At 34.9% G+C, this 16,183-nt stretch overlaps 1 pseudogene; it reads left to right on the top strand.

Annotated features, from left to right (window-relative positions):
- The first annotated feature begins 14,112 nt into the window (after positions 1 to 14,112).
- On the top strand, positions 14,113 to 15,729 carry LOC105051965 (thiamine thiazole synthase, chloroplastic-like; annotated as a pseudogene).
- Positions 15,730 to 16,183: the final 454 nt, after the last annotated feature.

Here is a 16,183-nt window from a genome sequence, read left to right as displayed (position 1 = left end):
TTATGATAGACTATCACATGGATTCTACGATTTTCTCAGTTAAAATAAATCGGATAACAACATTAAATATAGTATTTTCTTGAACTATCAGTTTAAATTGATCATTATCAAGATCAGACTGATAATTAAGAAAAGAATTTACTATCCATATCAAGGTGATTAATGATGAAATCTGGAAGATTTCTGCCACATCACCATCCAAAAACCTACACCCCAGAAAATCCTAACGCCCACAGAATCGTGGTTCTTAAATGATAATAAATAAGTCATCAAGTGTACACCAAAAAAAGAAAACAACAATTCATTAAGTGATAAACAAATAGGGGATACTAAATACTTGCATCTTTCATCAAAAAAATTACATACATGCATGCGTCAAGTGATACAATTATATGGTCATGGTTCATGCATCAAAGTGATTATAAATACATAGTTCTCGGTCATGGTTCATGCATCAAAGCGATTATAAATACATAGTTCTCTAGTCTATTTCATCCAAAAAAAAAAAAAAAAAGCAGAGCTAAGCTTGAACAAATAGCATAGCGTTGCTACAATCTCTCCCCCAAAGAGATGGCCAAGTTCTCCTACTTTGTTTTGGTCTTCCTCCTCATCGTCTCGGGTACGTTCGTTCTAACCATCTTCATGTACTGCTCTTTTAACCCATAGAATATTCATCTTTCTATGCTATTTTTGAAAACCATTCGAATGACTATTTCCATTAAACGAGTTCAATGGAAAGATCTAATCTTTTCTGAGTAAAAAATGGTGAAGTTCAATGGAAAATGGATATAAAAAATAGATGAGGTCTACAAAAGTTTTGTTAAATTTTTTTCCATCAAAATTGTTGTGGAAATGCTATAATTAAAATTGCAGATTTTACCATTACATATTTTACTCCATTTTATAGATGTGTACTATGTTATATGCTATATTATATATTGTAGATATAATATTATGTTAGTTGAGACTTGTAGGTGTGTGATATAATTTATGATGGAGACGATCCAGGTTTAGCCAAGATGGTGCCATCCCCACGCTATATCTTTATAAGAAAAATAAAAATAAAATAAGGATATATTTGATTGGGAAGATATGAGGTTTAAAATGGGAATGGGAACGAGTAACTTTCATTCCAACTATTTGTGTATCATTCAATTTTTGAGAAGGAAAAAATGAGAATGATTCAATCCCTTCAAAAATCCAATCCCTAACTTTCCTTAAGGATTAGTCATTCCAATCACATATGAGTATGAATCAAATATGCCGAAAAATATGATCATCACAATTTATTCCGATTCTGATTTTTATTCTAGTCATGAACCAAACACATTCTAAATATATTTTCGATGGACTGACTTATATATCTATACAAATTTAATACTTGGATATAATGATATATTCTGTTGAGACCTTGGTGCCCAAAGTGAGCATGACATATGTGATTACTGTGTTATGGATCATGGCTGCCCTGCCAAAGCTTGCGTTATGAAATGCTGGGATTTGGAATATTAGGGGTGAAAGTGATATAGATAATATTCATCTGAATATATTTTCGTATCCGAATCAATCCGAATATAAATAAAAGTTTGAGAATCTGACTAATATCCATATTCATGTCCATGTTCATTGAAGAAGGATATGAATAGACAACTATTTGATCTGTATCCGAATATCGAATCTATTTATAACTTTATATAATTTTATATAATACTTATTAATTTTTTAAAAAATATATAATCATATAAATATATTCTGAACTTGATTTATCATCTATTTAGTAATATTTTTAATTTTATAGTCATAAAATTTAATTATCTAATTTATATTCATAATTATATTCATATTTTTAATATCTAAATTTTATCTATATTTATTTAAAATAAATATAAATATATATTTTTATATCTAAATAATATTTATATTTATATTTTTATTCCTCAATCACAATAAATATAAATATAGATATTTTGATATTTAGAACGATTTCAGTCCCATGGGATACCACGAAGATGCAACATGTTTTAAAAATCCTGAGACTATCGACTTGGGATGCATGTGTGTCGGTGACCGTGCTGCACATGCTCCAATGTCCCAAGAATGGTTATTAAAAAGAGTGCCGCTTAGCATAGCCCTCAACTTATCTGGAACAAGTGCAGAACCGAGATTTTGCACGCCATGCATGGATAGATTGATCGCGAAGTGATTTATTCTCTGTTTTATCCCTGGCTATGCACAAACAACTTAGTCCGGTGTGCTGAGAGCGGACGAAGCATTTTCCTATCAAAAAATAAGGGCATATTATTTATTATGACTCTTGTTTTCTGCTTTATCTTGTTTTGGCATGTGCGATAGAAATGTTGTTATAGCTATAGGACTGTATGCTCATGACTGTAGATTTCATCTTATACATGTGGGACATTTTATCTTGTTATAGCATCCCATGAGGTAATGCACTGCAGTGCACTAAGCTTGCAAAGATCTATCAACCAATAGCTTGCTTGGAATTCAATAGTTTTCACTAAAACATGATTTTCCTTTTTCTAAGTTTATTGAATTTTAAGGAGGAAGGAAATGGCAAAAATATTTGGGGGTTTGACAATAATCTCAGCTATCAGATTGTTTTTTTTTTTTTTTTTCCATTTAGTTTCTTAAGTTAGAGGAATAATCCCAGCTGTCAAATTTTTATTCATATTCAAATAGGTTTAGATATGAAAAAATATTCCGGCAGATATTTTTTGGTCACTTTCATCCCTAGTCCAATTTTTTCCTATTTTTTCTCTTCTCTTCATTTAATAAGTGTGGTGATAGAGATATGGAACCATTTGTGGAAATCCGGAGGCCACAGCCCCTTTATTTTTTTTATTTTTTATTTTTGTTTCTATAAGACCTCAATTATTCTCTCTCATTTACTGAGAAACCTATCCTTGGGAACTAGCTTTAATTAACCTCTGCATGAACTGCAAAACCAACAAAAGGTTTCATCAGATCAAATGAAATCTTCTAGAGAATCATGGATACAGTCCAAATGAAACCTTAATAAAAGATTTCCATGGGATCAAATGAAATCTTCAAAAGAATCACCCAAGCAGCTCAAATGAAATATTCTAGGATTCATTTGATTCATGAAAAAAAATTTTCTGCCCAAAAACACTACAATAAAACAGGTTATTAGCAATAAAAAATTTTCATCGCTAATAATCAATTTTCATCGATAATAATTATTAACGATGAAATTTTCGTCACTAATTATTCGTTGCAAATAATCGCATCGTTGATAGTATTTTATGATGAAAAAAATATTTCATCGCTAATAAACGATATTTACGATAAAATAATTTTCATCGTTAAACAATTTTTATTGAAAAATTTTAATCGTAAAAAAAGTATTTGCGATGAATTATAACGTCGCTAAAAATAAAACATTAATAGCGACGAAAATTTTTTCGTCGCTATTAATTTAATTAAAATATTTTTTGAAATAAAATTTTTAAAATTTTTTAGTGATGAAATATTTTCGTCGCAAAAAATATTTTTTACAACAAAAATTTTTCATCGCTAATAATTTAATAAAAAAATTTTAAAAAATAAAATTAAATAATATTAGTGACGAAAATCTTACGTCGTAAATAAGGTAATTTTTGATAAAAATTTACGTCGCTAATAATTATTTACGATGAATAATTTTTCATGGCTATTAATTATATTTAAAATTTTAATAATTTTATATTTATTAAAAAAATTAAATTATCGTACTAAAATATTTTTGGCGATCAATATTTCATCGAAAATAATTTCGTCGCTAATAATTTATCATATTTTTTTAAAAAATAATATATGAATATATTTTTTTGATTTATATATATCATATTTTTTATAAATAAAAAAATTAAAATAAAAAAATTATACAATAAATAGATAAATAAATTTTATTATTTTATTATATTAAATTAAGATTACAAGAAGTTTCAAATAAAAATAAAAAAGTACATGAAGAAGCCGTCAAGTGTCGGCATCTGGAGAACGAGCTAGGGAATGGGAGCGCTCGAAAGAACTTGGACCGGCCTGTTGCTGTCTCATCAGCTGTATCGTCTGCTCTATCTGCGTCATCTGCTTCCTCATCTGGATCTGGAGCTGCTGATACTCGTCGATGCGTGCAGCCAACTCTTGAGCTCGCTGCTCAGTCTGCCTCTGCACTTCTGTCAGCCGAGCATCGTTTGCAGAATGAATGTTAGTCCTAGATGAGCGTGACGATGAGGGAGCAGTGATTCCATATCCTAGACTCCTAATATAATAAAGTCTCGTACCAAACATCTGATCACAAATCTCATCATCTGTGGGTGCGATCGAGCGGATAGGCTGGAATCTCATGTCTGTCATATAGTCCTGAAAATTAAAGTTATAGCTATTTTAATTTTATAATAAAAATTAGACTGCGAACGAAAAAATAATTGAAAAAACTTACAAAGAGCTTCTGACTCTCCGTCGTCCACTCCTCTGACCATCGCTGGTGGGTCCGCTGGTAGATATCGATTCTATTAGGAAGCTCCCACTCTCAGCATCTCTCTATAATTTGAGAATTAATTAAAAATTTTTTAAATAACTACAGAATTGTATGCTAATTAAAAATTTAAAATTATCTATCATATGCTCCATGCGACAAGCGAACGACCTCGAACCACCATAATGCGGTACAGTCAGTCTCGCCTGATTCGCGATATTTTGGACACATCTTCTCTGTACAGTTACTAGTCAAATTAATAGATAACAAATTTAATTTAAGAATAAATAATTCAATCATTAAATTTTAAAAAAAAAAAGAAGTTTGGATGTATAACCTGATATGTCGGATCCTCGTAATGCCGGCATATGACAGCCAGTCATTCATAGTGATGCTATCATAGGGCTATTGCCGCACTACCTTCTTCCCATGATCCTGCACCACATAGTACCAATGCTGATGCATGTGATGACGATAATTCCTGGAATGCAACGATAAATGAGTATCTACGGCTCGCCTCACACGATCCTCCTCAAAATCAATGATGTTGAATACACCCTGCCAATAATAAATATTAGAAGAATACTATACAAATTAAATATTCATAATATAATTTATTTTACCTGTAAGTGGGTGTAGAAAATCTCTCTCTAAGTTAGTAGAACGTGACGTCAATTGAAGAGCGTCATGGGGTGAAGAGCGTCACGGGGGCATAACTGCGGCATATGATGCCCAGCTCAGTCTGCCATAGCTCACACCATCTCCTAATGGATTTGGTGTAGTCGGCTGGTATCTCGATCCGGAGATGTTGTCTCAGATGCTCGTGTCTCCAATGCTCTAGAGCGAGGCTCTTCGATGGATCTGAAATAATAATAAATAAATTATTAGTATGATCTAAATAAAAGAGCCCGACCCATCGGCTGCTCCACGTCGGCCCGACCAGGCCTCGGCACCGTCCACGTCGGCCCGGTGGCCCGACAAAAGAACAAAAAAAAAAGATGGCTTTCTGGTGGCGTACGCAGTCCCTGTCGGCCCGGCCCGTCCCCGTTGGCGTCTCCCCCATGCCCGATGGCCCACTGGTGGCCCGAGAACCCCCCCCAAAAAAAACAAACAAATCGACCTCACCTTATTGGCAACGACGATGGCGATGGCGGACGCGATGGCGATGGCGGCCGGAAGAGGGGGCAGAGCAGAGAGGGGGATGCGGGGGGGAGCGTGAGAGAGAGCAATGGAGGGGGGGCAATGGGGAAGAAAATAGGTTTCAGGTGGGACTTGACAGGACGCATTGTATTAGCAACAAAAATTTTCGTCACTAATAATCAGATTTCGTCGTTAATAATTTAAACAAAAAATTAATTTATAATAAAAAAAACTATTCATCGCTAATAAGATTATTAGTGATAAAAATAATTTTTGTCGCTAATAGTTCCCACCAAAAAAAAAATCTGTTGAAAAAGCTCCAAAAAATATTATTTACGATAAAAACAAGTATTTCATCGCTAAAAATTTTTAACGATGGAAATTTTCGTCGCTAATAGTTTCCGTCAAAATATTTTTCAGTAAAAAAATTTTTTCAACAAAAAAATTATTTACGATGATAAATTTTCATCATTAATTATCTTATTAGCGATAGAAATTATTTTTTTTCACTAATAATTACAGAAAAAAGAAATTCTTATTTTTTTAAAATTTGTGTTAAATTAATATATTACTATACTGTCCATGTCTCGAGTAAAATGAATAATAAATTTTTATAAAATTATATATCTAAATTCTTAATTTTTATATGAATTTGTGATGATCCAAACCTTGTAGAAGTTCTTTAATTGTGATCCTATTCCTAGCTCTACTTAAATATCTAAGATTTCCTCGAAACATGGCACATGTTGGACTCAACAAATACCCACACGGATCTTAAGAAAATTAAATTTTAGTCATTAATAATCTTATTAGCAACATAAATATAGTTTTGATCGAAAATAAATTTTGTAAAAAAAAAATTCAATAATAATTTCATAAAAAAATAATTTTAGATTTTTCTCACTATGAAAATTTTCTATCAAAAAATTTAACAATAAAAAATAACATTAAAAAAATATTCATGATGAAAAATAAAATATTAATAAAAGAATTTATATAAATAGTTAATTTATAATTTTTTTTCTAAAAAAATTATGTACATAAAAAAATTATGTATGCAAAAAAATTATGTAATCATATAACGTCAGACGAGAAACGTTTTCCTACTGATACATTGCAGATGTTAACTAACAATCAAATATAATTTATAATTAAAAAATTTAATTAATTAGATTTATTTTTTTGGTGATAACACTGCCATGAGTTGATCGAAAGGTTTGAATGGACATCCAAACTCAAATTTAATCCGCGAGCAGTTAAGACATTTGAGATCCGATGCAAAAGGAGCATAGTAGAAAAGATAATACCTGCTCAAGAGTATGTCAATTTTAGGATAAATCTTGAACTGGATAGCAATAATAAGAGTTTAGCTAGTTCGAGAGTATCTGCGGCAAACAATCATCGCATACCAATTAAGATCATAAATGCACTCTTGAAAAATAATACTGAAGAACCCAGCAAAGACCTTCCGCATATAGTTTAGAAGTATATGACATAATTTAGTCCATAGAACAGTTGATAAAGTTTTATTCTTTATAAAGATCAAGTACCATGTGAATAACCATTTTGTGGATCATATTTTTATATATAAAGATCCAGTATCATCTCCTTTCTATGTTCTTGGGCAGATACAAGGCCTTTATACTTTGTGACCTTAGGTTAGTCCATAGAATCAACAATCTATGTAAAATTGAGCAATGAGACAGATTCAGAGAAATTTAGAGACAAAATGTATTGTCGTAAATAATGATCAACTTTTGATTTTTTTTCATTATAAATAATAGATTATTTATGATAAAAAATATGTTTTCATCGCAAATACTAAGTTACTTACGATGCAATATTTTTATCGCAAATAATCTATAATTTTTATATTTTTTAAATTTTTTAAAAAATATTGATAACGAAAATATTTTTATTATAAATAATTGACTATTTATGATGAAAAAAAAATTTTCATCGTTAATAATCTATGATTTTTAAATTTTTTAAATTTTTTAATTTTTTCATCTATTAGCGATGAAAATTTTTATCATAAATAATTAGCTATTTATGATGAAAAGCTGTTTCTATCGTAAATAGTCTGTAATTTTTGAATTTTTAAAATTTTTTATTTTTTCAAGTATTAGCGACGAATATTTTTGTCGTAAATAGTGGATTATTTGTGACTGAAATCATTTTTCATCATAAATAATTAAGTATTTACGATGTAAAATTTTCATCGCTAATAATCTGTAGTTTGTGAATTTTTTAAATTTTTTAGTATTTTTTGTATATTTGCGATGAAAAATTTTTGTCGTAAATAGGTGAGTATTGACGACGAAAAATAATTTTTCATCGCAAATAATCATGTTTCTGTGACATAATATTTTAGCCACTAATAATTTACAGCTTTTGAATTTTTATATGTTTGAATTTTTTCATGTATTAGTGATGAAAATTTTTTATCGTAAATAATTTACTATTTACGATGAAAATATATTTTTCATCGTCAATACTCCTGTATTTGTGACATAATATCTTCATCGTAAATAATCTATAATTTTTAAATTTTTAAAATTTTTTATTTTCTTTCAAATATTAGTGATGAAAAATTTTTATCGTAAATAATTAATATTTATGATGAAAAATAAATTTTTATTGTAAATACTAAGATTATTTATGATAAAAATATTTTTATCATGAATATTTGAAAATATTAAATTAAAATAAATATTTTATTATTTATGATGATAATTTTCATCATAAATAATAGGTATTTACGATGATTCTTTTTTTCATCGTAAATACTAAGATTATTTGTGATAAAAATATTTTTATTATGAATATTTAAAAATATTAAATTAAAATAAATATTTTATTATTTATGATGATTAGTTTCATCGTAAATAACTAGAATTTATGATGAAATTTTTTCATCGTAAATATGAAGCTATTTACGATGAAAAATTATTTTCATCATAAATATTAAATTATTAACGATAAAAATTATTTTTTATCGTTAATATACTTATTTGCGATGAAAATATATTTATCGTAAATAAATTTATCACAAAAACATACTTTTCTCATAGTGAAAATTACTTTTTAGAAATATAATTTTGATATGTTTGGTTAACTATGGAAAATTGACCTATTTCAAAATAGCTTGTGTTTAGTTAAACATTCACTTTTAGAAAAACTATATAAAATACCTATTATATTCTTAATAGACATAAAATCATAATTTTTTGCCCCTAAATTTTATATAAATAATTATATTATATTTATATTAATATAAATAGAATATTAATATATTATAATATAACATTAGATCATAATAATTTTTTATATTATAATACTAATATATATGTATTAATAATATATTAATACAATATTAAAATTTTAATATTATTAATATAAATATGAATATAATAATAATATAGTACTATATTAATACAAATATTAGTATATAAATATAAATTTTATATTAATATTCCTAAAAATATTATATTAATATAAGTATTAGAATAATATTAATATATTATAAATATTATATTATTTATATAAATATAAATATTATATTATATTAATATAAATATTAGTATAATATTAATATAATATTATCTTAATATTTATAAGGATAATATTTATTGGTATTTTCAAGAATTTCTATGAAATGCTCTACAATCACATATTTATAAAATGATATTTTTGAAAAAAAAATTATTAATTTTTATTCTATTAAAGTTCCAAAACTCATTTCCTACGTAAGTTTTCATTTCTTATGAAATGTGGGAAGTACTTTTTTATGGAAAGAATTTTTTTTATTTTCTCTCCTCTTAAAATTCCAACCAAACAAAAGGCAAAGGCTCCTCTCCACTTTTCAGAAATTGCCATTTTTCTCCTCTACTTTACGCGAACCAAACGAATCTTTAAAGAATCGTGAATCAACAGATTACTCCATAAATTAGATGTTAAGATCCAATATTAATAAGCATAAAAAATCCGTGGGCCTCAAAATCTAAGCTCACAAATTGCGGTACTACTATATATCGTGAGAAATTGTTGATGATTTGCTTGACTCTGTTGTATGTATCTAGGTATGTACCGACGTGTTTACTTGTTTATGCATCTATTCTTTCATGTTGAATCAAATGTAACGCTTGCAAGTTGTGATGTAATTTAGTTGAGATGGTGGTGCCCAAGGTGACTGCAGACAATTGTGTTTGGATTGTTTCGGACGGTGGCTGCACGCCTAGCGTTTGCGCATCCGAATGCAACAGCCAGGGGTTCGGTGGGGGAATTCCAGAGTGTTTTCTAAATGCAGATAACAACCAGTGGCGATGTGGTTGCGTCTTTCCATGCTGATGGAGCAATCCTGAATGAGCTTCGATCAATAAAGCAATACCATACTGCTTCTTCGATATAATAATTTTGTTAATGAAAGCATATTTTTTTAAGTATGTCTCTGCTTTATGCTTTTTTTTTTTTCTTTTCTTTTTTTGATGAAATGGGAGGTTGCCCACCCAGTTTATTAGAACAATCAAGAAAACAGAAACATTATATCACCATGTTGGGATGCATTTTGAGGTGCTAACACGAAGAGGCCTACCGACCAATAGCTTCAAGCCCAATAATCTTGGCACATAAGCAATGAAACTATTCTATTTTTTTGGGGTTTGGAATCACAAGCTCTTGCTTTTGATAATGGAATCCTCAGCAGCTATAGAATCCAAAATAGCCTTGATGGTTAGTCATCCAAAGAGGCTGATCATTTATACACAAAAAGAAATACTTGGGTGCAATGCATGTTTGAAGAAGAATTTGATAAACAAAATCTCTTGATATGTTTGATTTGTGACTGGAATCGAAATCGAAATAGAATTTAGAGTATATAGATGAATTTTAAAGGATTCTAACATGCATTCTATCCCTCCTTCAGTATTAGAATGAAAATGTTACTCTTTTCAATCAAATAACCGATATATAAGTTATTCATTTTTATTCTCATCATAGAGTCCGACTCTCTCTAACTAGGTATTTTTTTAGCAAATTGGCGGCCAAATACACCCCTACAAATTTGGTGCAGTTCGGTTAGGAAAATATATACTTAAAGAGCTAGAATTCTCATTTGACTCGTAAATTTCAAATTCAAATTAGCTCAGTACAGGTGAATGCTTGTATTATTTAAAAATTTAAAAAATATGATTAAAATATAGAATTTTTTTTGACTAACTAGAGTCGAGAAATAACTACCCACCCCAAGTACTTCACACTATGGTGAGCCGATGATTCAGCTATGGGGACATGCATATGCAGTGATGTAAAATTCATGGGATGCATGTAGATGCAATGACAGCAATACTTTAGGCTGTCTTACACCTGCATCGGTGCCCGCATCCATCAAGGCGAAAGTAGGAAACGGGCTCCCCAAATGTATATTTCCTAAAGCGATTTAGATTCTGATATGTTGTGAAAATTAGAATTTCTGATCCCTCTCTTAATTATAACCATCTATAATTGATACTAATGTTTATTGGATTTAATTTTTTTAATTTTTTATGTAATTTTTTAATATTTTTGGATATTTTTTGTTTCTCCCTTACCTAGATGTGCCCACTATTTCATCTCTCTTTGGTTCAGATCGAAACCTAGATATCCAGATCCAGACCCAATCTTAGTTACTGGTACCGGATCCGAATCCGAATACCCGACAAATCTGGTCTTGAAGTACCGGACCAGGACTCTAATAGATCTCAGGTATCCGAACCTGATTTCGGGATCCAAAACTCCTCGTCATAAGCGGTCCGAATGGCGACGAAGATGATGTGAGGCAGAGGAGGGCGTGCAGAATGGCGGAGCCATAGAAGGCAATAGCGGAGGGAGAGAGGCGGCTCGGATGGCAGTGGACATGATGCGAGGCAGACAAGTCGATGAGACTAAGTTCTCTTCAATACTTTGGTTTCCAGCTTAAAAAAAAATGGCCACCAAATTAATCGACGAAAGTCAAATCACTTTTCTAACCCAATACAGTAGGTTCATAAGCACTTTTCCAATCAAAAACCATGATAGGAGCTGATAGACGAGCTAGGACACGAGTAGAGGCTATAAGTATTATTTCCTCCTAGTCAAGTCAAAACATCAAAATAATCGAAAGGGATGAGGAAAAAAAAAGTAATGAATGAGTATTGAAATTCCTAGGATCAGATGACTTCTTCCTTCACTCGACGAAAAGAAAAGAAAAGAAGGAAATAAAGTAATTCCACTCGACTTCTCACCAGCATTTCAGTGGAAGCCGAAGGCGAAAGGAAGAAGGCCTGGCATGTCTTGGTATGACCAAGCCAAAACATCTTTGTAGCTCTAGATAAAACTTATCATGACGAGCCTCTGCTTTGGAGATAATGCAGTTCCGATCTTGACCTCCTTGGGGTCTTCAGCGATTCCGAGATTGAGTTTCTCGATAGTGGGTTTGGGGTCCTGGTCTTGTCTTCTTTCCGACTAAAGCTTCAAGTCTCAATTCGAAGCTAAGCTTGACCATCTACTGACTATTGATGAAGTGATGAAGTGTGAAAATTTTATGAATAGCTTAGTAAGATGACATCACTTTACTTTTTTATATAATGAAGTAAGCTGATCTCCGACTGATCCATTCTATGAGGCCTTGCACTAAGCACATACTCAGATAGGGTCGTGAAGTGCAAAGATCTGGTCTTTGATAGCTCAGTAGGATCTAGAGAAAGACAGATCAACCTACCTATCTATTTTTAGTGGCAAGATCAATCAAACAAAATAGGCTCAAGAGAAGAATCTATTTTCTTCTTCTTCTTCAACTATATCCCATCATATACATCACCCTCGATTGGGCTGGTGGTTCTTTTCGTTGCCTTAATAAGTATTGTTTCAACTCCAGCCGGGGTGGGTGAATAGAATAGTAGGAAGCTAGCGGCGCATAATTTCTTTTTTTTAGTTTTCGCTGGCTTTCCAAGAGGGGACAGGAATTTTTCCTAGCCCGAGCCACTTCCTCTGTAGTTGTCAGCTCGTTCTTGATAAATCCGATCGGATGTTCATAATCTAGAGTAAAAGGATTCGAACCTTTGCCCGCCTGCTTCTTCCATAAACCCGATCATCTGTTAACGCATACAGCTTCCCGTGCCTTTGCCCTCTAGCAATCTCCATCCTCGTTCTGAGATCCTTCACAACAACAATAGGAGTCAAATCAAACTTGCATGGAAAATCAGATGTGAACTAACTGACAGATAGAAGACTCTTCTTGAAACGTGTTTTTCAATGGAAATCAGCAATTTTTTCAGATTTTGAGAAATTGATACGAAGAAGCAGGATATCTGATTGCATTCTGAGTAGCCATCTAAGTGAAGATGGGAGTGTTTCCGATAATGGAGGATAATGAGCTCTTTTGGGTTGCAAGGCTGCTTTGGTCTACTTTCAAGGATAGAATATCGCCCTTGACTTCGACCAAACTACCATAGATAGGGACATATTTATTTATATAACTATGCACCTAAATTACCTCTTTTCCTCTTAGCCTCACCTTCGGTGCAGATCTCGCGGGGGAGAGGCTAGCTGGATCTCCTCTGTCCACAGCTCTGGTGCCGGGGTCTGGCCATCGGTGAGCATGGGTGTTTACAACGAAGGAGGTCTTGGCCTCGCGGTGGAAATCGAGCATGGGGGCGAAGATGGTGCGGTCGTAGCCTTGATGGAAGCGGCTAGAGGATGGGGGCTCGGAGGCGGAGAGGATACTGAGAGTGGAGGGTGGAGATGTAGATCTCAGAGAAACCGATCTCGGCCAAGGTAGCAGAGAGGAAGCACATGGCAGCGACCAAGTGGGTGATAAGGTTGGGGTGGGCGGTGGCCATGACCTCGTTGCTGACAGTGAGGAGGGGCGAGTTTGGGTGGATCGGAAGTGAGGAGCTGATGGAGGGAGTCGAGGGCCGACGTTTGGTGTCGGGATCCGGTCGTCGGCGAGCAAATCGCGGCGGAGAGGAAGAGGCACCGTCATGGTCCTTGAGGAGACTAAGAGACTGAGAGAGAAGGAGGAAGAAAACTGAGAGACAGAAAGAGGATATTAGATGGGATATTAAATATTTTTAATATATATATTATATTATATTATCAGATTTTGGATCTAGGTCTGGATATTAAATATCTATACCCTATCCATTTATAATATAATTTATCGGGTCCAGATCTGGATTTAGATAAATAGGTCCAATGCTAATATCAGATTCAAATCCGTCGGATAAATATCCCTGGACCACGGGCCTGGATCCAACGGATTGTGAGCTTTACTTTCCACGGTTCCCACCCAAGTATCTCCTGCAGTTAGTTAATCAATTATTTTAACTCAAAACAGGAACATTGTATCTTTTTCATAATCAATCAAAAAATAATTAATCTAAAACAACGCAGCTAAACTTAAATAAAAACCCCACCCCAAAAAACATCTACAACATTCATAGCCACTCATTTACCATACTAGTGTTCCCCCATGAGATTTGTCTCCCACCGCCTCGCCTTTCTACTTGAACCACTCCAAGCCACTCGCGCTCTCCCCATCCGAAAAACCTATTCAAAACCTCCGAACGGCGTGAAACCTTGAACCTCGAAGCCCTAATTATCCTCCAAAATGGCGACCATGACCACCTCCACCCTCGCCGCCAAGCCCAAAACTCCCTTCCTCGACCACCGCCACTCCTCCTTCCACGGCCTCTCCCCCCCTCCCACGTCTCTGCCGCCGCCGCTCGCTCGCCCGGCTCCTCCAGCCTCTCCATCTCCGCCTCCACCGCCGACCCCAGGTATGACCTCAACTCCATCCGCTTCGAGCCCATCAAAGAATCGATCGTCTCCCGCGAGATGACCCGGCGATACATGACGGATATGATCACCTACGCGGACACCGACGTCGTCGTCATCGGCGCCGGCTCCGCCGGGCTCTCCTGCGCCTATGAGCTCTCCAAGGACCCCTCCGTCCGTGTCGCCATCGTGGAGCAGTCCGTCTCCCCCGGCGGCGGCGCCTGGCTGGGCGGCCAACTCTTCTCCGCCATGGTCGTCCGCAAGCCCGCCCACCTCTTCCTCGACGAGCTCGGCATCCCTACGACGAGCAGGACACGTACGTCGTCATCAAGCACGCTGCGCTCTTCACCTCCACCATCATGAGCCGCCTCCTTGCCTGGCCCAACGTCAAGCTCTTCAACGCCATGGCGGCGGAGGACCTCATCGTGAAAGAAGGGAGGGTCGGCGGCGTGGTGACTAACTGGGCCTTGGTGTCGATGAACCACGATACCCAGTCGTGCATGGATCCGAACGTGGTGGAGGCCAAAGTGGTGGTGAGCTCCTACGGGCATGACGGCCCGTTCGGAGCCACCGGTGTGAAGCGGTTGAAGGACATCGGGATGATCGACTCGGTCCCTGGGATGAAGGCCGTCGACATGAACGCGGCGGAGGATGCCATCGTCCGCCTCACCAAGGAGATCGTCCCCGAATCGTCCGCCTCACCAAGGAGATCGTCCCGGGGATGATCATCACCGGCATGGAGGACGCCGAGATCGATGGCGCGCCCAGAATGGTAGCAATTCCATCTTTACGTGTGTTAATGGAGGCAAGATTGCCAAGCGTTGTTGATGCGTTCTGGTGTGGCAGGGGCCAACGTTCGGGGCGATGATGATTTCCGGGCAGAAGGCGGCGCATCTCGCTTTGAAGGCATTGGGGAGGCCGAACGCGTTGGACGGGACCATCGGGACCGAGAAGGTGCAACCGGAGATGGTGCTGGCCTCATCGGACGGACGGTGGGAATGTCGTTGATGCTTGAGTAGCTGTGAGGAAAAATAATAGAGGGAGAAGGGAAGGGTGGGGCTGTGGATGAGGTGAGGGGCTGTTATGTGTCAATGTTGAGAAGTGAAAGAAACCTCCTCTGCGTCGAAACAAAGAAACCTTCTCAAAAAAAAAAAAAAAAAAAAAAAAAAAAAAAAAAAAAAAAAATCTGAAACCTCTGTTGTTGTTGTTGTTGTTTTTTTTTTTTTTCTTTTCTGGCAATTATTGCTTGTTAATAATATTAGTATTCCTCTTTCTTTAGTCCATAAATAACTTGATGTTGCATGTTCCGTTGTCTCGATTTATTATTCTACGTGTATTTACGATTCTTCTAATGTACCCTGTTGGAGGACTGTTGTGCTGTTCTGCTTGCTCTTTCTTCACTGGGGTTTCGGCAACTTCGGATTGGCAAGTTCTGTTAAGAGATGGTTCCGTGAGGAAAGAAGAAAAAAAACAGTGGACTCGAACGGAACGTTCGGTGGAAACACAGCCGTCATTTCCCAATTCCATGAAACATATTACAAACAACATTTGCTCGGTAGAAATGAAATATAAGGACAGGCTGGTAGAAAGAATGATTGATCTGAATCTATTTTGATTTTTTCTTCACGTCCGACCTTATCGCATAGAGAAGAGTGCGACCCCTTCCGTCGGCCCCCCTCCGTTCTCGTGCACGACCCTTTCTGCCGGGCCTCTATCGCTCGACCGGCCCTTCTTCATCCCCGCTGCCCTCCG

This window comes from Elaeis guineensis, chromosome 2 (genome assembly GCF_000442705.2).
Source record: "Elaeis guineensis isolate ETL-2024a chromosome 2, EG11, whole genome shotgun sequence".
NCBI classification, from domain to species: domain Eukaryota; kingdom Viridiplantae; phylum Streptophyta; class Magnoliopsida; order Arecales; family Arecaceae; genus Elaeis; species Elaeis guineensis.
Note: the sequence above shows the minus strand (reverse complement) of the source record. Positions and strands in the feature narration are given on the sequence as shown.